The sequence below is a fragment of the Gorilla gorilla genome, chromosome 17 (genome assembly GCF_029281585.2).
Source record: "Gorilla gorilla gorilla isolate KB3781 chromosome 17, NHGRI_mGorGor1-v2.1_pri, whole genome shotgun sequence".
Classification (NCBI taxonomy): domain Eukaryota; kingdom Metazoa; phylum Chordata; class Mammalia; order Primates; family Hominidae; genus Gorilla; species Gorilla gorilla.
Window position 1 is genome coordinate 94482556 of NC_073241.2, and position 26614 is coordinate 94509169.

Sequence of the window (26614 nt, forward strand, 5' to 3'; positions counted from 1 at the left end):
ATTTCTTAATTTAACTTCACCAAGGCTAAGAGCTTTAACTATGAGCAATGTTAATTAGCCAAATTTTTTCAATTTTCTTTCAAGTTTTAAATAATATTTTATGTCTAAAGTTTTTCCACTTTTTTTTTCTCTGTATGGGCATGAGGATAGGCACACAGAAAAATGAAAACTACATGTGATGTACACGGATCACCTATGACATGCATGGACTTTGTTTTGTCCTTAATTTTCTTTGTTTTTTTAATAACCAGTCATTTTACTTTAGGACAAAAATTTACCATACAAATCTTCTCTCATACAAAAATTTTGCCTTTTCTTTATAACTGTCCTTACCAGATTACATTCTCATATCCATGACTTTCTCCAGCTCTCTCTCCCCTACTAACTGATTCCTTTCTCTCTTGTTTCATAAATAACATTTTCAAGTCCAAAATTTGAATTAATCATTAAATAACTCATTAATTAAACAAAACTGTTTCTTAATAAGAATATATCTTCTTTGGCATATTTTATATACAGAATTATATATTAACTAGAATTCTTATTCTTAGTAATGTTAATTAGCCAAATTTCTCCAATTTTCTATCAGGTTTTAAATAATATTTTACTATCTAAATTTTTTCTGCTTTTTATTTTCTCTGTACGTACATGAAGATAGACAGAGATACAGATCTACATGTGACGTACACAGACCACCTATGATATACTTGACTTCACCAAGGCTAAGAGCTTTAACTATGAGCAATGTTAATTAGCCAATTTTTTTCAATTTTCTTTCAAGTTTTAAATAATATTTTATGTCTAAAGTTTTTCCACTTTTTTTTCTCTGTATGTGCATGAGGATAGGCACACAGAAAAACGAAAACTACATGTGATGTACACGGATCACCTATGACATGCATGGACTTTGTTTTGTCCTTAATTTTCTTTGTTTTTTTAATAACCAGTCATTTTACTTTAGGACAAAAATTTACCATACAAATCTTCTCTCATACAAAAATTTTGCCTTTTCTTTATAACTGTCCTTACCAGATTACATTCTCATATCCATGACTTTCTCCAGCTCTCTCTCCCCTACTAACTGATTCCTTTCTCTCTTGTTTCATAAATAACATTTTCAAGTCCAAAATTTGAATTAATCATTAAATAACTCGTTAATTAAACAAAACTGTTTCTTAATAAGAATATATCTTCTTTGGCATATTTTATATACAGAATTATATATTAACTAGAATTCTTATTCTTAGTAATGTTAATTAGCCAAATTTCTCCAATTTTCTATCAGGTTTTAAAGAATATTTTACTATCTAAATTTTTTCTGCTTTTTATTTTCTCTGTACGTACATGAAGATAGACAGAGATACAGATCTACATGTGACATACACAGACCACCTATGATATACTTGGACTTTGTTTTGTCCTAAATTATTTTCTTCTCCTTCTTCTTCTTCCTCCTCCTTCTCTCCCCATCCTCCTCCTCCTCCTTCTTCTTCTTCAAATAACCAATCATTCTACTTTATGACAAAAATTCACTATACAAGTCCCTTCTCATGCAAAATTGTTCTTTTTTCTTTAAAATCTTCCTTACCAATACATCTTCATATCCATCACTTTCTTCAGATCTCTCTTATATACTTACTGATTCCTTTCAGTCTTGTTTCATAAATAATGTTTTCAGGTCCATAATTTGAATCAATCTTTAAATAACTTCTGAATTAGACAAAACTATTTATTTTCCTAGTAAGAATACATCTTTTGTGACATATTTTATATACAGAATTATACATTAACCAGAATTCTCATTCTTAGTAATCTTAAATTTCATTGGAAACCTAGGAAGCAAGAAATTCCAAACTATCAGATATTTGCATTTTATAGATGAGAACATTTCACAAATTTTAAAATCCTATTTCCCCATATCATAATCCTTTATTTATTGGCAATGACCCAGATCTTCAATGAGCATCAAAAATAATTTTGAGATCTGAAGTTACACAAAAAGTTTGTCTACAACATTTATCTCACTTACATATACCCATTTTTTTTTCTTTCTAATAGTTCATCTAATTTACTCTTGAAAACTGAGGTATTAGACACAGCTAGTCATCATTTAAAGTTATTTTCTTGTTAACCATTTTCAATAGCTTAGGAATATCAAGTAATCACTTAAGTAAGAAACTTAAATACATAGTTTTTTTGCCACAAAACTATAAAAAATTATTTAATATTTTGTTTCAATTGTTAAGACAAAAATATTGAATTACGAAGGGCAAGGATTTTTTAAATCGTATTTCAAAGGGATATGTTCACTTATTTTTTTAAAGTAAGTTGAGATTAATTTTATTGCAGAGGACTAATTATTTACAAAATGCCATTAAACAGCTGTATGGTCACACACTTATTTTCAAAAAATGTGAGCAGCACTCTCTTTAATTTTGTAGAATAATTTCACTCATTGTAAAGTAAATATACAAAGTAATACCTCCTCTCCCTTCATGTATGTAATTATAGCCATGGTCCTTGACCTAAGAGATCAAATGTGTTTTTTATAACACAGTTTTTCAGTGGTCCCATTCAGAAATAAAATCCATAGGAAAATTAAATTCTCACACTTTCCTAGACAAGCAAAAACAAAAAATGCCAAGTGCTTGCTCTAAATGTAGAACCATGGTGTATACACAATTGCAATTGAGTGGACACAAGTGTGTTTTAACAGGGATGCAAATACAGACAGCAGAACTGCTACTGACCTCCTGGCTTCCCCAAACACTGAACAGCTCCACAATGAATTTCTGGAAATATCCAATGTGTAATAAAGTCTATAAAAGTATTTGGTATTTATTTGTTGAACAAAATTAAGATCTAGTTTATTTCATCTAAATAAAGCATTTTTTTAATCATATACAGGAATGGTTGAGAGGTCATTAGGAGTTCCTACAGGACACTGAAAAATATTGTGATATATACAACTGTCCTGAATTCCATTCATCAATTATGATAAGAACTAAAACCCTCATGCAATTTCAGAAAAAAAAACGAACAGGGCACTACTAAATCACAGGCTTAAATCTCATAGAAGACCTTGAATGCACAAATATTACAAAAATTGATGGCTAGGTATTTTTGTTAGAGAAAATATCAGGGCAATCAAATGCAATCAAAATAATTTAAGATTAGTCACAATTGCTGAAAATAATTATAGTGTTTGGATTACTATCAGTTGACCTATCTTTTGTTTTTTATTTTTTTTCTAACAATCTATTTCTCTCTGTCTCTCTCTCCTCTCTCTACATAATTACAAACATTTGTACACAGTACATTATATATCTGTAAAATCTAGAGTGTGTCTACTGAAAAACTAGAAACCTCCAAACAAATATCTTGATTTTGATTCCCAAAACAACTAACAATAGCCCTTTAGTCTTAGAGATATTTTAATTCTTCAATTATTCTGTATTTTAGAATGAAAGGCAAACTCAAAATTATTAGAAAATTTCATTCATGATCCCTCTGATTTGGTAACTATTCTGGAAATTTTAGTTTACTGGATTCACTTCTTTTTGGGAAACTGAATGTTGGAAAGGTGTAATGGCTACTCCGAACATGTATCTGCCTTATGTCAAATCCATAATTGCACTATATATTATAGACTTAATTTATTTCTTCCTGATTTACATGCAGTGAATGAGACTAAAAGATCAAAATGCTTATTGGTATCATTTCTCTTATAACACCAAACATCTGCTGCTTTCTCTTCACATAAAAGTATTATTTCTTCAAAAATTTATTTTTAATGTTAAATGATTATATTACATGTTATTCGTGAAACTATTTATAATTTACTCTGAAAACTATAATTTATAAAGCATAATATTTGTTTAGAATCATTATTTAAAATGTCTTTAATTTTTAAAATGTTTTAATTACACATTAAAATACCCACGTTAGTAAAAAAATATGATTTCAAATTTAGAGTCTACATCTAATTTTTCCATAAAATTTTTAATTTCTGTAGCTAAATGATACTGTGTAACATGTCACCTGAAAGTCATATCTGTGCTCCTATGTTGAATGTTTTCAAAATAAATAAAGGGACAGGGATATTTTTAATTGAAATAACCTTTACAGTGCAGACAGACCTGGTTTTACTGTGTTTTGCTTTATTGCACCTCTCAGAGACAGCGTTTTTTACAAATTGAAGATTTGCGGCAACCCTGCATTGAGCGTCTATCTGTACCATTTCCCAACAGTATGTGTCCACTTCATGTATGTGTTCACTTCAAGTATCTGTGTCACATTTTGGTAATTCTAATAGTGTTTCAAACTTTTTATTATTATTACATCTATTATGTTAACTTGTGATAAGTGATTTTTCATGTTAGTATTTTCATTGTTTTGGGACCCCATAAACTGTGACCATATAAAACAGTGAACCTAATTGATTAATGTTGTGTGTTCTGATTACTTCAATATTTGACTGTTCCCTTATCTTTCTCCCTCCCCTTTAGCCTTCCTATCCCCTGAGACGCAATAATATTGAAATTGGGACAATTAATGACCTTCAGTGGCCTCTGAGAGTTCCAATTAAAGGAAGAGTTCAAAGCTTTTCACATTAAATCAAAAGCTAGAAATGAATGACATGTCTAAATCAGAGGTAGTCTGAAAGCCAGAGCTCTTGCACCGGTTAGCCACATTGTTAATGCAAAGAAAAGGTCTCAAGGAAATTAAAATTGCTACTTCAGTAGAAGCACCAAAGGTAAGAATGAGATAAAGCCTTATTTCTGATACAGAGAAAGTTTGAATGGTCTGGATAGAAGATCAAACCAGCCACAACATTCCCTTAAGCAAAAGCCTAATCCAGCGCATAGCCCTCTCAATTCTATGAAGACTCAGAGAGGCTAGGACGCAGCAGAAGAAAAGTTTAAAGCTAGCGGAAGTTTGTTCATGAGTTGGAGGAAAGAAGCCATCTTCATAATATAAAACTGCAAGGTGAAGCAGCAAGTTGTCCAGAAGATCTAGTTAAGATAATTGATGAAGATGGGTACGCTAAACAATAGTTTTTCAATGCGGACAAAACAGTCTTCTGTTGGAAGAGGAGGCCATCTAGATCTTTCATATGTAGAAAGAAGTGAAATGACAACAAAGGATTTAGTATATATTAATAGCATAAACTTAGTTGATAAAGCATGAGTAGGGTTTGAGAGGATTGTCTCCAATTTTGAAAGTTCCACTGTGGGTAAAATGCTATCAAACACCATCGCATGCTACACAGAAATCTTTCATAAAAGCAACAATCAGTGCAGCAAATTTCATTGTTGTCTTGTTTTAAAATATTGTCAGAGCCACTCCAAACTTTAGCAACCACCACTCTGATTAGTCAGCAGCTGTCATCATCAGGAAAGGCCCTCCACTAGCTGAAAAATTACAACGTGCTGAAGACTCACATGATTATAGTGATAAAGTATTTTTGATTAACCCTTATTCCATTCAGAAAAGAAAAAAGCACAGCTCACTGCCAGTGCTCATTTAATTTTACATAAATACGTTCTTTGAGGCTGAAGCAAATCTGGCTGATTTTTTCAATGTGAAAATAAAATATAAAAACTGTTCTTGGAGGTAATTCTACACAGAACTAACGTCAGAATTATCTGAATCAGAATCGTCTACTTCAGAAAAATTGGATTCATCAAATTAATCTTCGGCCAACAATTGTTCAAGAATGCTGTTAACATCACATGTAGAAATGCTTAGTTTTCTAGGATTTGGCATTTTTAATGATAAAGAATTACTACATTTTGTAAATGGAAATGCCACTATTAAAAACAGAATGTTTTTGTTTCCAAAGTCAATATACTAGAGCTTTGAGAAAATAATAATCAAAGCAAGGTATTTAATGGCAAAGTTATTTCTGGGTAAATGCTGCAGTCGCAAGCACCATGGGTTAGTATTCTTGTAGGGGCAAACAGGAAATAAGGTATATACATTGTATATAACTTATGTATATAGGTAATGTAATGTAAGGTATATATGTTGTGTATACCTTATATATGCTCTTGCATATATAATAAGCTACAGTATAGTGTAAATATAACATTTATATGCACTAAGAAAAAAAACATGTTACTTGCTTTATTGCAATATTTCTTTTTTGAGGCGGCCTGCAACAGAACTTGCCATATCTCTGATGTATGTCTATAATATCCTACTTGAAAATATACTGGCAGAAATACATTTTGTTACATACTTAAAAAATAAACTATTCAAATTAGGATATATAAAAACCAGAAATTTTGCCATTTAATTAGTTGGATATTCACATGAGGGAAGCATATGGAAATAAACTAATAGTCACTACAGAAACAGTAATGCTCACATTACGGAGACTGATAGTGAGTGAGTGTGTGTGTGTGTGTGTGTGTGTTAAATAACAGCATTCATGGTTCTTTTGAACGTTTTGGCAAAGATGATATTTGCTGATTAGCATATACATAATTTTCTTTCTTTTTTTATTTTAAAGGATAAAAACATCATCTTGTTAAAATATTATTGATTTAAAATTATATTATCAGATGCTTATTATAATGACTCATGAGAAATCAGACAGAGTCAGATCCCCTCACTTCATGAGCACGGATGATATACTAACTTGAGAAAGAGACACTTGGCTGGATGGGAATTCTGGTTCCTGTGCTATCACACTATTTCCTCTGTTTATTTGCTTGGATAACTCCTTCTCATTTTTATTGTTTCAGTTTACATGTTACTTTTCCCAAAAGGCATTTCTTATTCCTTAACCTTAATCTGGATTATCATTTTGTTATGGGCTTCATGAATTTTAACTACTCTTATCATCTCTTCACACTTTTATGAGGGTTCATCTCAGTGTCTTGCTCTTTTATGGGTTGAAAACTCTGAAGATAGAAAAAACCCAGCACACATTGATTTATTACTCTATCCTAATCTCGATCAGATGGCCTGGTTTAGAGTAATCATTTACTGAAAAAATAAAAACAAAACATAGACTTAAGAAAGAAAAATACATACATACATACATAAGTAAATAAATAATAAAAGGCAAGACACAGCAGCTCATACCTATAATCCCAGCATTTTAGGAGGCCGAGGTGGGAGGAATCACTAGAGGTCAGGAATTCGAGACCAGTCTGGTCAACATAGTGAAACCCTGTCTCTACAAAAAAAGCGTAGAAATCACCCGGGAATGGATGGCATGCACCTGTAGTCCCAGCTACATGGGAGGGTGAAGTGGGAGGACTGCTTGAGTCCAGGAGTCAAGGCTTCAGTGGTCCATGATTGCACAACTGCACTCCAACTTGGATGACCAGAGCAAGGCCCTGTCTCAAAAAAAACAAAAGAAAAAAAAATAAAAATAAAAGGCAAACTAATTTTGCCATCTGCAATGGTGTATGGTATATAAGAAGTCAAATGAATAAATGAACAAATGAAAATATTTAAAAATAAAACAAATAATGGTTGTTTACTGCACCATATCTTGTAAATACACCTTATATAGCTGTTACTGCATTTTATTGCCATCAAAAACATCTTGGCTGCATTCCATTTTGATTTGACAGCATTTTGTTTGAACAGAGGTTTGGCAGTATGAGGTGGGTCGGCCCAACGTTGCTGCCTTTGAAGGTGATGGCAGTGGCAGCTAGTTGGCAACCTTAAGGAGTTGGAAAAGGCAAGCAAATAAACTATCCCCTAGTGCCTCCCAAAGGAATGCATCCCTGTATACCCATTGCAGATTTCTGACCTCCAGAACTATAAGATAATAGATTCATGTTAAGGCACTATGTTTCTGGTTATTTCTTAGAGCAGCAATAGGAAACTCGTGCAGATTTGACATATTCAGTGCCAGGACTGATGTCTTGTCCTTCGCAATCTCTTCTTCCACCTATGTTTATAATATTCTTACATCTACCTGCCCTGTGTGCAACCTCAGCCTCCAGGTGGAATGGCTTTGCTTCCTTCACACTTCTTGTGACGATTGCTGCCCTTTATTCTCTGCCTTCTGGCTCCACTCTGGGTGTCTTTTGGCTTTTTCTCTTCATCTCATTTTTTGACAGTGATTCTTTACTGGGCTATGCTAATTAACACCACACTTCTTGTTTAAAATCTCAATGCCAGTCCACTTCATTAGTAATGGTTAAGACGTTCTATATATATGGAATGTGTGTGTATGTGTGTACATGTGTATATATATATATACTATATATGTACATATATACATACATATATATGTGTGTGTGTATATATATACATGTATATATATATATGTACACATATATATATATCGCCTTTCTATATAGACTTTCCTAATATCAGTGAGCAGGGTTAAAGTTCCCATGAAACCTCATGCTCACTTTGGGTGAGGAACCAACTAAAGCTGATTCCACAGCCGTTGTACTCATTCATATATTATACCTAAGACATTACTCCTGACCTCATCGGAGACTAAAAATATAACAGTTTTTCTATCTTATGTTCCCAGCACCCAGTACCAGGCCAGATGATTATCAAATAGCAGGTGTTAAATTAGTAAAGTTCTTTTTGATTGAAAGAGATTACAAAACACACTGAAATACAACTAATGTATGGACAAGATACTTCATGGGAACACAAACTTATTTTGTAGCCATTGAGATGACTGCTTAGATAAATATTAAAAGTGAAAATTAACTTCCCAATCAAAAGTAGAAATTGTAACATTGCTATTTAATAATTGTCCCATCAGCTGAATAAAATGCTCTTGAAGATTCAGTATGATTTGAGGACTATAGATTCTCTATTTCTAGTAAGTAGATAGTTATAGTGAAAGGATTATCTTTGAACATGTATCACACTTTTGTTTTTAACTTCAGAAATTCCTGAGTGGCTATTCCATGACATTTTGGTGGAGTACAACATGTGCCAAAATAGTGACTTGATTAGGTTAAATTAAGAAAAGTGGAAAGTATTTTAACATATATGTAGCAAGAATAGAGATGTTATGGCAAACATATTTGATTCTGAGACCAGAAAATTACAGTGCATAATGTTTTCTGACTCGTTATGACCTGGACCTTTAATCCAAATTTAGTATCTTGACATCAGAATGTAAGAAGAGTGTCCTCACATTGTCTGCACATAGATTGAAAATGACTTCATTTAGATGAAATGGTCAAAAACAAATGGAATGAAACTTGATATGGAGGGGAAACAAACTCACTTATAATATGAAAAGCTGTTGCTTGTAGAAATATATCTGGAAAAATGAAAAGGTCAAAGCTGCTTCTGTTAAAAACTGTTAATAAACTATATAATTTATTAACAATTCTCCAAAGAGAATATGCTACTGAATATGATAAGGCTTAAGTTACCAACAGACTGGTGACAATAATTTCTTCTTCTTTGTCAATTACGTGGAAACATTAAAAATAATCAATCAAATATCTCAAGTAATAAACTCTCTTCTCATTTGGGAGTAACATGGATTAATGGTAGAAATTAAAAGAGTATTGCATTCTCATCCTTTTAGGAAATTGCAAAATGTTCCAATAATGAATGACACATTGAGACTAATTTTGAATAAAGTTTTTCCCAACTTCCTTGTAAAATATACAAGAAGAGGTTAAAAAGAAAGAAGGAAATTACAGCTTGGAAAAAAATAACACACAATTAGGGTCGGGTGCGATGGCTCACGCCTGTAATCCTAGCACTTCGGGAGACCAAGGTGGGCAGATCACAAGGTCAGGAGATGGAGACCATCCTGGCTAACACAGTCTACTTAAAATACAAAATGACAAAAACACGTCTCTACTTAAAATACAAAAAATTAGCCGGGCGTGGTGGCAGGCGCCTATGGTTCCAGCTACTCGGGAGGCTGAGGCAAGAGAACAGCGTGAACCCAGGAGGTGGAGGTTGCAGTGAGCCAAGATCGCGCCACTGCACTCGTTGCTGCCAAGTTAATACTAGAATATATAAATTCTAATACTAGAATATATAAAGCCTGGGTGACAGAGCGAGACTCCATCTCAAAAAAATAAATTAGTTAAAAAAACAATTAATTTAAAAACCAGAATCCAGATGGTATAGTCACTAAAAATGTTTTTAAAGTAGTTAATGGAGGAAAACCTATATAGGCACAACTGTATAACATAAGCCAATTTACTTCATAAACATTTATGTGAAAAAGATAAGCTGACACTTCCCATTTCTCTCAAAGTCTGATTTATGACCCAGATACCTAGATAGATTTCTGTAACAAGAAAGCTGTGTTCTGTGTCGCTGTCCCTCTACAACCATGGTTTCCCCACCTTGGTAGCACAGGGTTACGAATATCTCCATGCTCTTGACAACCAGCCTTTCTCAAATAAGGCTCCTCATTTGAAGCACTGAATACAATAAATTATAGGAGTGACTATTTTCTCAATTATACCAACAAGAGTATAGAGCTAGTAACAGTATAGAATACATAGGAGAGTAACTGCTTATATGGATGACTTGGATCTTTAGAATTCTTCTGTCACACAACTAGTTAGGATGTTTTGGTTTAGGACCTAAGTATCAGTACCACACAGGGGCTGCTTTGTGAAGGCGTCAGTAATGTACTCCTTCTTTCTATCTCTCATCTCATGACAAACAATATTTCTAAATTTATGCAGAGAATGAAAACCTTAGGAAACAGATGCAAGAGAAGAGTTAAGTAGATTGGCATTCCGGAAAAATAGAAACCATGTATAAGGTATAATATGGAACTGAGATAGAAAGGACCCCAGTGTAAGAGCATCACGAGAATTCACATTTATCAAGGAATCAATAAGATGCATTATATCAGAACAAGATGTTGGAAAAAGAGGAGGCCACTTTGCCAAGACAACTGCAGCTTGTCAATGCCCCCTCAAATTTACTGAAAGCTATTTGTAGTAGCCGAACTACTACGGTACACTGTTAAACAAATACTGCATGTGTATAGGTCTTACTATGCTTGAGACTAAGTGAAAACAAACCAAAAAATAACACGGTGCCTAAGAAAAATGCTTCTGAACAAAACTGAGATGAAACTTTCAATTTTCATTCAACGGTATTTACTAAAGGGTACTGGTGAGTTGTGGAATCTTGGTGATTTGCTTTTTCAGCATTTTTTTAATATACCTTTTTTTTTTCTTTTTGAGACAGAGTCTCACTCTGTTGCCCAGGCTGGAGGGCAGTGATGCCATCTCAGCTCATTGCCAGCTCCACCTCCACCTCCTGGGTTCAAGCGATTCTCATGTTTCAGCCTCCCATGTAGCTGGGACTACAGGTGTGTGCTACCACACCCAGCTAATTTTTGTATTTTTAAGTAGAGATGGGTTTTCACCATGTTGGCCAGGCTTGTTTCCAACTCTTGACCTCCAGTGGTCTGCCCATCTTGGCCTCCCAGAGTGCTGGAATTACAGGCGTGAGCCACCGTGCCCACCCTTCATATATTTGTGAAGCTAAAGAGTTATGTAATGTTTGAAAGATAAAATTAATGAGAATACTATGTGTTAAAACATGGAAAACCCACCAAAGTAATACTCGGTGGAAATTTATAATTTTAATTGCAAAAACAATAGCAAATCCAGAAGGACTAATAGAGAAACACAAGCACTATTTTTTAAGAATGATATAAAAATAAACCAAACTCTGCTAATTGTAATTCAAAAAAAAAAGAGATAAATGAATTTCATGCTATGAAAAATTAAAACAGTAATATACTCATATTGAAAAATTTAAAAGTTGTAAGTCTTTTTGATGTCAAAGTTTCTACTAATAAATTTCAAATTTGGAAAAATGAACAAATTTCTGGGGATATATAAATGAACAAAGATCACCTAACAAATAAAAATCAGAATATAACAAATTTTGTATATTATGCTATTTTCTGTATCAATCTCTCCTAATTTAATGACAGAATGCTTTTTAAATCTTAAAGAAACAGATAATTCTTTCCCTTTTTAGTCTGATCTGAAGCACAGAAAAATATGTTTCAAATTTATTTATATATTCTAGTATTAACCTGATATTCCAAATTGCAAAAGATAGAGGAGGAAAAATGTACAGACAAATTTCAATATTGAATATTGTCAAGGGTATTTGGAACAATGGGTACTTTGATAAAAAGGCTGTTGAGAATAAATTAGGATAAGATTTCTGGAGGGCAAATTGTGGATATCAAAAGAAATATAGCTTAGAAATGGGCATGGATATATTGAAAGAGCTATCTATAAAGATATTCATCAAATATTATGTATAAGAACAAAACAACAGAAGCAATAAAATGTGCAATAATTTGATATTTGTTAAATGAATTTTTCACCATGCAAATAAGCAATTAGCACTTTAGTTTTGGGGGAGTCAAAAGCTGTATATGGATTTTCTACTGTGTGGCAGGGAGGTGCTTCCAACCCCATTGTTCAAGGTTCAACTGTAGTTTATAGTTTGCCCTCCATCTAATAATTAGTTATTCATAGCCTTCTTGGTGGCAGAGGGTGACTTAAAACAACTTTCAACTTATATTTTTAATTCTGAGTATCTTAATATTTTGAAAAATCTATTTAACTGCACCAATAATTTATATGAGTTTTAAAAATAATATCATAATATATAAATATACTTTAAGTTGAAGGACAAATTTGTCAAGATTTTATGCTGTTAAAGGCTATTAATTCCCAGTACAGCTCTTTGCTGATGAAAACAGAGATGAGATTCTGTCTTCTCTGCAACAAATTTGATAAACATTTTCTCATGTAAATATTTCCTAGGCATACACTTCCTGTGGTACATTGCATCAAGAATGTGGGGACAGTGCAAATATTGGAAGTCTAACAAATTATAGTAGAATCCTGTTTAAATAGCATAGCTTCTTTGGAGATTTGTGCTTTTTATTCCAAATGATAAAGATTCTCTTCATAATATGTTAATATAAAAATTTCCCAATTCTATAGGTGATAAAGAAGAGAAAAATAACACCTTTAACAGAGACAGTGTTTGATTATTTTATGTTACATGGGAGGGAAACACAGCTTTTAACCAAACAGAGATGGGTAGTATAATGTATTGCTGAAGATGAACTGTAGCTTTTCCATAATATAAACTTGATGATAAATTTCATAATGAAGGAAACTGACACAGTAATGAATGAGTAGAATTTTGTGATTTTACACTTGTAGGAAGTTGAAGGGATCAATGAATTTGATTACTGTATTTACATTAATATTATCACTTACCCCAGCTTCTTGCTCCATTAATCACACTGGTCTGGCATTCTGGAGAGAGAAAAGCAATTTATTTAAGCCAACTAATGTATTTTACTTGGATACAAGGAGTCAAGTGAATTCTTGGTAGAAATTGTGTCCATCACAAAACATGGGATCTCATACAATTAATTTTTTTTTACTTAATGAAATTGTCTTTTACATAGATGAATTACAGTCTTATTGATAATAAAATATGGTTGTTGTTGTTTTTATTTTTTTTTTACAAAATCCTACTTTTAACACCAAATATATTCACCTCCAGGAAGATCTAGTATCCCTCTTGTCAAACTTAACTGATGATATGATTGTTTACCTAGAAAACCCTAAAGATTCTTCCAGAAAGCTCTTAGAACTGATAGAAGAATTCAGCGGTTTCCAGATACAAAATTAATGCACAAAAATCAGTAGCTCCTCTATACACCAATAGCAACCAAGCAGACAATCAAATCAAGAACTCAACCATTTTTACAATAGCTTCAAAAAACAAAAAAATACATAGGAATATGCCTAACTGAGGAGGGGAAAGAACTCTACAAGGAAAACTACAAAACACTGCTGAAAGAAATAATAGATGACACAAACAAATGGAAAGACATACTCTGCTTATGAATGGGTAGAATCAATATTGTGAAAATGACCATACTGCGAAAATAAATCTACAAGTTTAATGCAATTCCTGTCAAAATACCACCATCATTCTTCACAAAACTAGAAAAAAAAATTCTAAAATTCATATGATGATTACTCAGCAAGATGGCCAAATAGGAACAACTCCAGTCTACAGCTCCCAGCGTGAGGCACGCAGAAGACAGGTGACTTCTGCATTTCCAACTGAGGTACCGAGTTCCTCTCTCTGGGGCTCGTTGGAAAGTGGGTGCAGTCCATGGAGCATGGTGGGGCATCGCCTCACCTGGGAAGCGCAAGGGGTTGGGGAATTCCCTTTCCCAACCAAGGGAATCTGTGACAGAAGGTACCTGGAAAATCAGGACACTCCCACCCTAATACTGCGCCTTCCCAACAATCTTAGGAAACGGCACACCAGGAGATTATATCCCGCACATGGTTCAGAGGGTTCCATGCCCACAGAGCCTCGCTCACTGCTAGCACAGCAGTCTGAGATCAAACGGCAAGGCAGCCGCAAGGCTGGGGGAGTGGCATCCTCCATTGCTGAGGCTTGAGTAGGTAAACAAAGCGGCCTGGAAGCTCGAACTTGGTGGAGCCCACTGCAGCTCAGGTAGGCCTGCCTGCCTCTGTAGACCCCATCTCTGGGGGGAGGGCATAGCGAATAAAAGGCAGCAGAAACTTCTGCAGACATAAACATCCCTGTCTGACAGCTTTGAAGAGAGTAGTGGTTCCCCCAGAACGCAGCTTGAGATCTGAGAACAGACAGACTGCCTCCTCAAGCGGGTCTCTGACCCCCGAGTAGCCTAACTGGGAGACACCTCCCAGAAGGGGCCTACTGACACCTCATACAGCCGGGTGCCCCTCTGAGATGAAGCTTCCAGAGGAAGGATCAGGCAGCAACATTTGCCTTTCTGCAATATTTGCTGTTCTGCAGCTTCTGCTGGTGATACCCAGGCAAACAGGGTCTAGAGTGGACATCCAGCAAACTCCAACAGACCTGCAACTGAGGGTCCTGACTGTTAGAAGGAAAACTAACAAACAGAAAGGACATCCAAACCAAAACCCCATCTGTATGTCACCATCATCAAAGACCAAAGGTAAATAAAACCACAAAGATGGGGAGAAACCAGAGCAGAAAAGCTGAAAATTCTAAAAATCAGAGCACCTCTTCTCCACCAAAGGATCACAGCTCCTTGCCAGCAATGGAACAAAGCTGGACAGAGAACGACTTTGACGAGTGGAGAGAAGAAGGCTTCAGACGATCGGTAATAACAAACTTCTCCAAGCTAAAGGAGCATGTTCGAACGCATCTCAAAGAAGCTAAAAACCTTGAAAAAAGATTAGACAAATGGCTAACTAGAATAAACAGCATACAGAAGACCTTAAATGACCTGATGGAGCTGAAAACCATGGCATGAGAACTACATGACACATGCACAAGCTTCAGTAGCTGATTTGATCAAGTGGAAGAAAGAGTATCAGTGATTGAAGATCAAATGAATGAAATGGAGCGAGAAGAGAAGTTTAGAGAAACAAGAGTAAAAAGAAATGAACAAAGCCTCCAAGAAATATGAGACTATATAAAAAGACCAAATCTATGTCTGATTGGTGTACCTGAAAGTGACTGGGAAAACCGAAGCAAGTTGGAAAACACTCTGCAGGACATTATCCAGGAGAACTTCCCAACTTAGCAAGGCAGGCCAATATTCAAATTCAGGAAATACAGAGAATACCATGCCACAAAGATACTCCTCGAGAAGAGCAACTCCAAGACACATAATTTTCAGATTCACCAAAGTTGAAATGAAGGAAAATATGTTAAGGGCAACCAGAGAGAAAGGTTGGGTTATCCACAAAGGGAAGCCCATCAGACTAACAGCGGATCTCTCAGCAGAAACTCTACAAGCCAGAAGAAAGTGGGGGGCCATATTCAACATTCTTAAGGAAAAGAATTTTCAACCCAGAATTGCATATCCAGCCAAACTAAGCTTCATAAGTGAAGGAGAAATAAAATCCTTTACAGACAAACAAATGCTGAGAGATTTTGTCACCACCAGGTCTGCTTTACAAGAGCTCCAGAAGGAAGCATTAAACATGGAAAGGACTGGTACCAGCCACTGAAAAAACATGCCAAATTGTAAAGACCATCAATGCTAGGAAGAAACTGCATCAACTAACGAGCAAAATAACCAGCTAACATCATAACGACAGGATCAAATTCACACACAACAGTATTAACCTTAAATGTAAATGCTCTAATTAAAAGACACAGACTGGCAAATTGGATAAAGAGTCAAGACCCATCAGTGTGCTGTATTCAGGAAACCCATCTCATGTGCAGAGACACACATAGGCTCAAAATAAAGGGATGGAGGAAGATCTACCAAGCAAATGGAAAACAAACAACAAAAAAGCAAGGGTCGCAATCCTAGTCTCTGATAAAACAGACTTTAAACCAACAAAGATCAAAAGAGACAAAGAAGGCCATTACATAATGGTAAAGGGATCAATTCAATAAGAAGAGCTAACTATCCTAAATATATATGCACCCAATACAGGAGCACCCAGATTCAGAAAGCAAGACCTTAGAGACCTACAAAGTGACTTATACTCCCACACAATAGTAATGGGAGATTTTAACACCCCACTGTCATCATTAGAAAGATCAACGAGACAGAAAGTTAACAAGGATATCCAGGAATTGACTCAGCTCTGCACCAAGTGGACCTAATAGACATCTACAGAACTCTCCACCCCAAATCAACAGAATATACATTCTTCTCAGCACCACATCACACTTATTCCAAAATTGACCACGTAATTGGAAGTAATGTACTCCTCAGCAAATGTAAAAGAATAGAAATTATAACAAACTGTCTCTCAGACCACAGTGCAATCAAACTAGAACTCAGGATTAAGAAACTCATTCAAAACCACTCAACCACACGGAAACTGAACAACCTGCTCCTGAATGACTACTGGGTACATAACGAAATGAAGGCAGAAATAAAGATGTTCTTTGAAACCAATGAGAACAAAGACACAACATACCAGAATCTCTGGCACACATTTAAAGAAGTGTGTAGAGGGAAATTTATAGCACTAAATGCCCACAAGAGAAAGCAGGAAAGATCTAAAATTGACATGCTAACATCACAATTAAAAGAACTAGAGAAACAAGAGCAAAAACATTCAAAAGCTAGCAGAAGGCAAGAAATAACTAAGATCAGAGCAGAACTGAAGGAGATAGAGACACAAAAAACCTTTCAAAAAAATCAACGAATCCAGGATCTGGTTTTTTTGAAAAGATCAAGAAAATTGATAGATCACTAGCAAGACTAGCAAAGAAGAAAAGGGAGAAGAATCAAATAGATGCAATAAAAAATGATAAAGGGTATATCACCACTGATCCCACAGAGATAAAAACTGCCATCAGAGAATACTATTAACACCTCTATGCAAATAAACTAGAAAATCTAGAAGAAATGGATAAATTCCTGGACACATACACCCTTCCAAGACTAAACCAGGAAGAAGTTGAATCTCTGAATAGACCAATAACAGGCTTTGAAATTGAGGCAATAATTAATAGCCTACCAACCAAAAAAAGTCCAGAACCAGACAGATTCACAGCCAAATTCTACCAGAGGTACAAAGAGGAGCTGGTACCATTCCTTCTGACACTATTCCAATCAATAGAAAAAGAGGGAATCCTCCCTAACTCATTTTATGAAGTCAGCATCATCCTGATACCAAAGCCTGGCAGAGACACAACAGAAAAAGAGAATTTTAGACCAATATCCCTGATGAACAGCTATGCAAAAATCCTCAGTAAAATACTGGCAAACTCAATCCAGCAGCACATCAAAAAGCTTATCCACCACGATCAACTTGGCTTCATCCCTGGGATGCAAGGCTGGTTCAACATACGCAAATCATTAAACGTAATCCATCATGTAAACAGAACCAAAGACAAAAACACATTATTATCTCAATAGATACAGAAAAGGCCTTTGACAAAATTCGAGAGCCCTTCATGCTAAAAACAGTCAATAAACTAGGTATTGATGGGATGTACCTCAAAACAATAAGAGCTATTTATGACAAACCCACAGCCAATATCATACTGAATGGGCAAAAGCTGTAAGCATTCCCTTTGAAAATGGGCACAAGACAGGGATGCCCTCTCTCACTACTCCTATTCAACTTAGTGTTGGAAGTTCTAGCCAGGGCAATCAGGCAGCAGAAAGAAATAAAGCGTATTCAATTAGGAAAAGAGGAGGTCAAATTGTCCCTGTTTGCAGATGACATGATTGTATATTTAGAAAATCCCATCGTCTCAGCCAAAAATCTCCTTAAGCTGATAAGCAACTTCAGCAAAGTCTCAGGATACAAAATCAATGTGCAAAAATCACAAGCATGCCTATACACCAAAAACAGACAAAGAGAGAGCCAAATCATGAGTGAATCCACATTCACAATTGCTTCAAAGAGAATAAAATACCTAGGAATCCAACTTACAAGGGATGTGAAAGACCTGTTCAAGGAGAACTACAAACCACTGCTCAATGAAATAAAAGAGGACACAAACAAATGGAAGAACATTCCATGCTCATGGATTTCTTCACAGAATTGGAAAAAAACTACTTTAAAGTTCATATGAAACCAAAAAAGAGCCCGCATTGCCAAGATAATCCTAAGCCAAAAGAACAAAGCTGGAGGCATCACGCTACCTGACTTCAAACTATACTACAAGGCTACAGTAACCAAAACAGCACGGTACTGTTACCAAAACCAAGATATAGAACAATGGAACAGAACAGAGGCCTCAGAAATAATACCATACATCTACAACCATATGATCTTTGACAAACCTGACAAAAACAAGAAATGGGGAAATGATTCCCTATTTAATAAATGGTGCTGGGAAAACTGGCTAGCCATATGTAGAAAGCTGAAACTGGATCCCTTCCTTACACCTTATATAAAAATTAATTCAAGATGGATTAAAGACTTAAATGTTAGACCTAAAACCATAAAAACCCTAGAAGAAAACCTAGGCAATACCATTCAGGACATAGGCATGGGCAAGGACTTCATGACTAAAACACGAAAAGCAATGACAACAAAAGCCAAAATTGACAAATGGAATCTAATTAAACTAAAGACCTTCTGCACAGCAAAAGAAACTACCATCAGAGTGAACAGGGAACCTACAAAATGGGAGAAAATTTTTACAATCTACCCATCTGACAAAGGACTAATATCCAAAATCTACAAAGAACTTAAACGAATTTACAAGAAAAAATCAAACAATCCCATCAAAAAGTGGGCAAAAGATATGAACAGACACTTCTGAAAAGAAGACATTTATGCAGCCAAAAGACACATGAGAAAATGCTCATCATCACTGGACATCCGAGAAATGCAAATCAAAACCACAATGAGATACCATCTCACACCAGTTAGAATAGCGATCATTAAAAAGTCAGGAAACAACAGGTGTTGGAGAGGATGTGGAGAAATAGGAACATTTTAACACTGTTGGTGGGACTGTAAACTAGTTCAACCATTGTGGAAGACAGTGTGGCGATTCCTCAAGGATGTAGAACTAGAAATACCATTTAACCCAGCCATCACATTACTAGGTATATACCCAAAGGATTACAAATCATGCTGCTACAAGGACATATGCAGACGTATGTTTATTTCGGCACTATTCACAATAGCAAAGACTTGGAACCAACCCAAACGTCCATTAATCATAGACTGAATTAAGAAAATGTGGCAGGTATACACCATGGAATACTATGCAGCCATAAAAAAAGATGAGTTCATGTCCTTTGTAGCAACATGGATGAAGCTGGAAACAATCATCCTGAGCAAACTATAGCAAGGACAGAAAACCAAACACCGCATGTTCTCACTCATAGGTGGGAATTGAACAATGAGAACACTTGGACGCAGGGTGGGGAACATCACACACTGACTCCTGTCGTGGGATGGGGGGAGGGGGACAGGATAGCATTAGGAGATATACCTAATGTAAGTGATGAGTTAATGGGTGCAGCACACCAACATGGCACATGTATACATATGTAAGAAACCTGCACGTTGTGCACATGTACCCTAGAACTTAAAGTATAATTAAAAAAAAGAAAAGCAAAAAATAAATAAATAAAAAAATAAATAATAATAAAAACAGAAACAAACAAAAAACAAATGCTTATTTGCCATTTGTATATCTTCTTTGGTGAGGTGTTTGTTAACGTCTTTGACCCACTTTTTAAATTGGATTGTTTGTTATCTTTGAGTTTTAAGAGTTCTTTGTGTATTTTGGATAGCAGTCCTTTATTAGATATTTCTTTTACAAATATCTGTTGTTAAATAAAATGATTATACTGGCACTATGAAAAATTTCATATGAAGCCAAAGAAAAGCCCCCATAGCCAAAGCAAGATTAAACAGGCAGAAGAAATCTTGTGGCATTACATTACTTGACTTCAAACTGTATTACAAGACTATAGTTACCAAAACAGCATGGTATTGGTATAAAAAAAGGCATATAGACCAATGGAACAAAATAGAGAACCTAAGGACATACACCCAAATACTTACAGCCAACTGATCTTCGACAAAGCAAACCAAAACATAAAGTGAGGAAAGGACACCCTTTTCAAAAACTGATTGTGGGAGACTGAAACTTGATCCTCATCTCTCACCTTATACAAAATTCAAATCAAGATGGATTAAGGACTTAAATCTAAGACCTAAAAGTATAAAAATTCTAGAAGATGACATTGGAAAAATCCTTCCAGACATTGGCTCAGGCGAGAATGTTATGACCAAGAACCCAAAAACAAATGAAATAAAATCAAAGATAAATAGCTGAGACTTAATTAAACTAAAAAACTTTTGCAGCTGGGTGCGGTGGCTCACGCCTGTAATCCCAGCACCTTGGGAGGCCTAGGCGGGTGGATCACCTGAGGTTGGGAGTTCAAGACCAGTCTGACCAACATGGAGAAACCCCATCTTTGCTGAAAATACAAAACTTACCTGAGCATGGTGGCACATGCCTGTAATCCCAGCTACTCGGAGGCTGAGGCAGGAGAATCGCTTGAACCTCGGAGTCAGAGGTTGCAGCGAGGTGAGATCACGCCATTGCACTCTAGCCTGGGCAACAAGAGCGAAACTCCGTCTTAAAATAAATAAATAAATAAATAAAATAAATAAATGCATAAATAAAGCTTTTGCACGGCAAAAGGAACGGTTAGCAGAGTAAATAGACAACCCACAGTGTGGGAGAAAATCTTCACAATATATACATTTGAGAAAGGACTAATATCCAGAATCTATAGTGAAATCAAACAAATCAGCAAGAAAAAAAAACAAAAAATCCCCTCAAAAAGTGGGCAAAGGATATAAATAGACAATTCTCAAAAGAAGATGTACAAATGGCCAATAAACATTTGAAAAACTGCTTAACATCACTAATGATGAGGGAAATGCAAATCAAAACCATAATGCAATACCACCTTACTCCCATGAGTATGGCCATAATCAAAAAATTAAAAAATAGTTGATGTTGGCATGGATACAGTGAGTGGGGAACACTTCTACACTGCTGGTGAAAATGTAAACTAGTACAACCGCTGTGGAAAACAGTATGGAGATTCCTTAAAGGAGTAAAAGAACCACCATTTGATCCAGCAATCCCACTACCAGGTATCCACCCAGAGAAAAATGAGTCATTATACAAAAGATGCTTGCACATGCATGTTTATAGCAGCACAATTTTCAATTGCAAAAATGTGGAACCAATCCAAATGCCCACCAATCAACTAGTGGATAAAGAAACTGTGGTGTATATATCCGATGGAGTACTAGTCAACCATAAAAAGGAATGAATTAATGGCATTCGCAGCAACCTGGATGAGACTGGAGACTATTATTCCAAATGAAGTAACTCAGGAGTGGAAAACCAAACATTGTATGTTCTCAATCATACCTGGGAGCTAATCTGTGAGGATGCAAAGGCATAACAATGACACAATAGACTTTGAGGACTCCAGAGAAAACGGTGGGAAGGAGGTGAGGGACAAAAGAATACAAATAGGGTGCAGCATATATTGTTCAGGTGGTGTGTGCACCAAAATCTCACAAATCACCACTAAAGAACTGACTCATGTAACCAAACACCACCTGTTCCCCAATAACCTATGGAAATAAAAAAAAAAAATTCTGACCAGTAGATCTGCCTTTTGGGATTGATTGAAAATATATATGCTAAAAATTTTAAACGTTGTGTAAAGTGCCGTGTGCAGTTCCTTCCTAACCCACATCTAAGACCATAGTTGAAATGTGCTCAGCTTTCTAAGAATAAAAAAAAATTATATGTTTTTCTATATAGTATTTGCAAATTAGATGCACTCTCAAATATATATTTATGTGGGATGCACAGGCTGAGGAGAGAGAGCAAATTTGTGTGAATGGGTTGGGGATAGAAAGAAACAAACAAAGATGAGGTATGTTCAGAAGTCTCAATCGTGCTTGGGTATCTGAGCCAGTGAATTTCGAGAAAAAGGGGGCATGCATGGGAAGACAGGAGAGTCTAATTAGCAGGATTCTGCCTGGGCTCTGGAAGGCACTACTGGTTTCCAAGTCGTGGCTAGTTATGAGACCAGTTTTGTTTAAGCCTTTGATATGGTTTGGCTCTTTGTCCCCACCCAAATCTCGTGTTGAATTGTAATTCCCGTGTGTCCAGGGAGAAACCTGGTGGGAGGTGATGGATTACAGGGGCAGTTTCCCCCATGCTGTTCACGTGATAGTGAGGGAGTTCTCACAAGGTCTGATGGTTTTAAAAGTGGCAGTTTCCCCTGCACTTTCTCTTTTCTCCTGCTGCCATGAGAAGATGTGCCTTGCTTCCCCTTCGCCTTCTACCGTGATTGTAAGTTTCCTGACGCCCCCCAAGCCATGCAGAACTTTGAGTCAATTAAACCTCTTTCCTTTATAAATTACCCAGTATCAGGTACTCTTTATAGCAGTGTGAAAATGGACTAATACAGCTTCAGTGTTGTCTCTCTTGGCAACAACAACATTATGAAATGTTAAATGTTAAACATTTAAAACAACAACAGTTACTACTACTACCATATTAAAAAACAGAAAGTGAAAAATACATCATAAGAAATGTAAGAACAACAACAAAAACAGCACCATCTTGCTTTTCCATGTTATGTAGCATCAAATTCCAAAAAAGCAGGGGGCCAAATTACTTACGAAATATAATAAATATCATTATAATAATTACTTCTATATGATGAGTATAGTATTTTATATTAATAATTATACTATTTTTACATTAATAAAATTATCTAAGCTTACACCATCTGGTGCTGCAGGTTTTAGTGTATCCCTCATTTTACAGATACAGACAGTGCAGCTGAGAGCATTAAAACAGCAAAGAAAACTTCTTTATGGGCCAGCAAGCTTGGGCCTGTGGAGCTTGGGCTCAAAACCAGTTGAGTGTAGCTCAGCCCACTTTACAGGATGCTGTAATGCCTCTTTGAATGGAAACAATGTATCATTATTCATTTAACCAAATGTATGCAGTATCGGTAAGGCACAAGACATCCTCGTGATCCGGGATTTATAGGCAGAATAATAGTACCATTACTCTAGCAGCTCCTTCTGTTTTCTGGTCTGTGCTCTAAGTGATTATTAAATTCACCCAACAGCCCAATGATGTAGATGCCTTACCATCCTGATTCTGTAAATTCAAAAAATTAAACAGATCAAAAACACTTTCAACATCATATAGCTATAGATATTATAATCCTTGCTCTCAAGGAAATATTTAAATGGTACTTATGCAAAATACCTATCCAAATAATTATACTCAACATTGAATACTAAATGCTAAACACACTTGTTACATGAATCATACAGTATATATCATTATTATAATATTTCCAATGTTGAATTTTAAATGCGAGTATTCTTCACTAGAAAAGAGGAAAGTCTCCTGTATGTATTACTGGAGAGTACCAAGAAAACAGTAGAAGTGAATAACTAACTTTGATTGATAATAATAATGGTAAAAGGAAAAGCGATTTCCTTAGGAACTTATAGGAGACTACAAAAGGGATCAGTATTTGGGAGAGGTGATTTAAATAAGTTTAATACTGTCAGAAATACTTTTTCAACTGATTATTTTCAAGCTTATCTTTAAAATTTTTTTCTCAAAATTGAATTAGTGAATTGTAATGTTCAACTAAAAACCATTTGTGTGTATTTGTTTATTTATTGTTTGTGACACAGAAGCTGAGCTTTAGGCAGAAAACCTCAGTGGTCTTGTGAAACATAAATGCATTTGAAGGGATAAACAATGATTACAATCTTTAACCAGCATAATTTCTCATGGTTGTCATTCTTGATGATCTGTCTTAACCTGACAAAGTTTCACAATTTTTGATAGTCATAAAAGTTTGTATTTAGATGGGTAACAATATAACTTATCAGCAAGTAACAATTCATTTGTGTTTTGTTTTGTTTTTTAGAATGAACGACAAGAAAATTTGATACAGGAAATCCAGTCTGATAGTGTAGGGTCAAGATTTTAGTCTCACTTGAGAGTTCTTAATCTAATTAAGTAGCAAAAGAAGAAGGGGAGGAGAAAAGGGAGGTGGAGGAGAAAAATATAAAAGAATTTTAAGACCTTGATAAAAATTTGTTTATCTTCTAGCTTCTCTTACTAGTAAAGAGAAGGTGATTTACACAGCGAAACACCTGAATGATCAAAAACTTAAGTTCCAGTGATATACTTATTGTCCCTGTATTTAAATTAATTCCATGCTTAAAGTGAAATTCTCATTTCCAATATCATGTTTTCATTGTTCCAGTAGGGTCCTTACATTTTTCTAATTCTTCACCCTTGAAGGTAGTCTTATATTTCTGTAATTAAAGAATGGAAAAAATGATTTTCAAGAGATTCAGATTACAGATGGAGACAAATGCATGTGACCAATTGTTTTAGTACATCATTATTTCACATCCATTTAACAGCATATAAAAGTCAATTACATGATTAGAGAATAGTGAATAACCCCATAAGAAGAATGGATATGGATATGGAATTGTTAAAATTGTTATACTGAGCCCCTAGAGAAAAATAACATCTGCAATTAAAAATGATTTAAAAGAAAATGGAAATAACCCAAGGTCACACATATATGGAAGGGCTTGGACAGTAATCCAGACATTTCCTCTAATTGTCAAGTAAATATTAAAAATTAACTGATCTATTATTCTCAAAAAGTACATTTTTTATATGTTTAGTCTTTTCTTAATGCCTATAAAATAAGACGTACTTCATTCTTGTCCTAAAATTAGAAATTATACATCCTCTTTTTTTTTTGTTAAAAAACATTAGTTCATTATTTATACACTCAGTATGTTTGTGGGAAAGAAAGAGAAACAGAATTAGAACACATTAACTTGTTGATTATAACTTAATATTTTATTTTCTTCACTATTTAGATTGGATAAAAGGTTATGGGAGGCTTCGGAAAGCTAAGTGTATATAAAAGCAACTTCATCTTCAAATATAAATAATTACACACGGTGTAATAAAATGAATATAATATGCTCTATATACGTAACAATTTGCAATGACATTTCTCTAAAATGTTTTCTGATTAGGTAATTGTTGGTTTGTTGGCATTCTTGAGTTACTAGTCAATCTAGAATATGTTTGTTTTAGATGTGAGTCTGTTTTGGCAGAAGAAGAAAAAAAAATTCAGAAGGCCCCAACATGATGGGTATTTGCTATCTACATGGCAAACAAAAATACGGTAATAATGGAAACAAGAATTAGACTGCATTGAAAAGTTTGTGTTAATTACCACAGACTTCTCTGCTTTTGTGTCATCAAGAGGTTGGAGCATCATACATTTTGAAAACTCTTGGATGAGAAATAGATGGAAACACAAACACTGTATCACCTAGATATTTTTGCATAACAATTACAATCTTCATTTGCTGCACAATTGACTTTTATTTTTCTCACAAGACTAGGAATCAGTTGGGAAGATCTACTCGTTGGTGGAAGGGCCTGGGCTGGTACACATTGTTTCTTTTCCTCCAGCAGACTGGCTGGGCTTTGTTCCTGTGGCAGAGGCAGTCATAAAGGTGGGGGAAAGAGAGAGAGATTGAGAAGAGAATCAAACAGCGTCTTCCGAGGCCTAATCTGAGATACCAAACAGGGACTTTTATGACACTCTATTGGCCAAGCAAGTCAAGGCTAACCCACATTCAAAGGGTTAGAAAATAGACTCAACTTCTCAATGGGAGGTGCTGTAATCACATGACAGGGAACATGAATCAATGAAGGGGTGAAGAATTAGAGCCATTCTTTTGCAATCAATTTCACACAAGGAATATGTACTACATGACCAAGGTGGCCTTAAAATTCCCCTCAGGTTTGCTAAACTTTAGACAAGCTTTTTTCCCTGCTTTTAGGCCCCTGACCGCATTTTCCTTAGAGCATTTACTCTTTCTCTGCTGCTTTGAAATGTGTGTAAATCTTCTCCCAGCCTTTTGACAGTTTTGCAATCCAGGAATATCTTTCACAAGAACCAGGGAGTCATCCATTTGAAATGCAATCATGAAGGAAGGTAGCACCCCTCTCTCTTAGACTCTGTAGGAAGGCA

The 26614-nt window shown here is 35.2% G+C and overlaps 1 long non-coding RNA gene across 2 annotated transcripts in view; it reads left to right on the forward strand.

The window, feature by feature from the left end:
- LOC134757405 (uncharacterized) overlaps window positions 1-26614 on the forward strand; it is a 43177-nt gene that overhangs the window by 12944 nt on the left and 3619 nt on the right. The window contains exon 5 of one of the 2 annotated variants that reach the window (XR_010131295.1): window positions 4509-4529. The exons of the other annotated variant lie outside the window; for it this stretch is intronic. This is a non-coding gene — a long non-coding RNA (uncharacterized lncRNA). Of the gene's footprint in view, window positions 1-4508; window positions 4530-26614 lie in introns of those variants that run through there. 2 annotated transcript variants of the gene reach the window in all.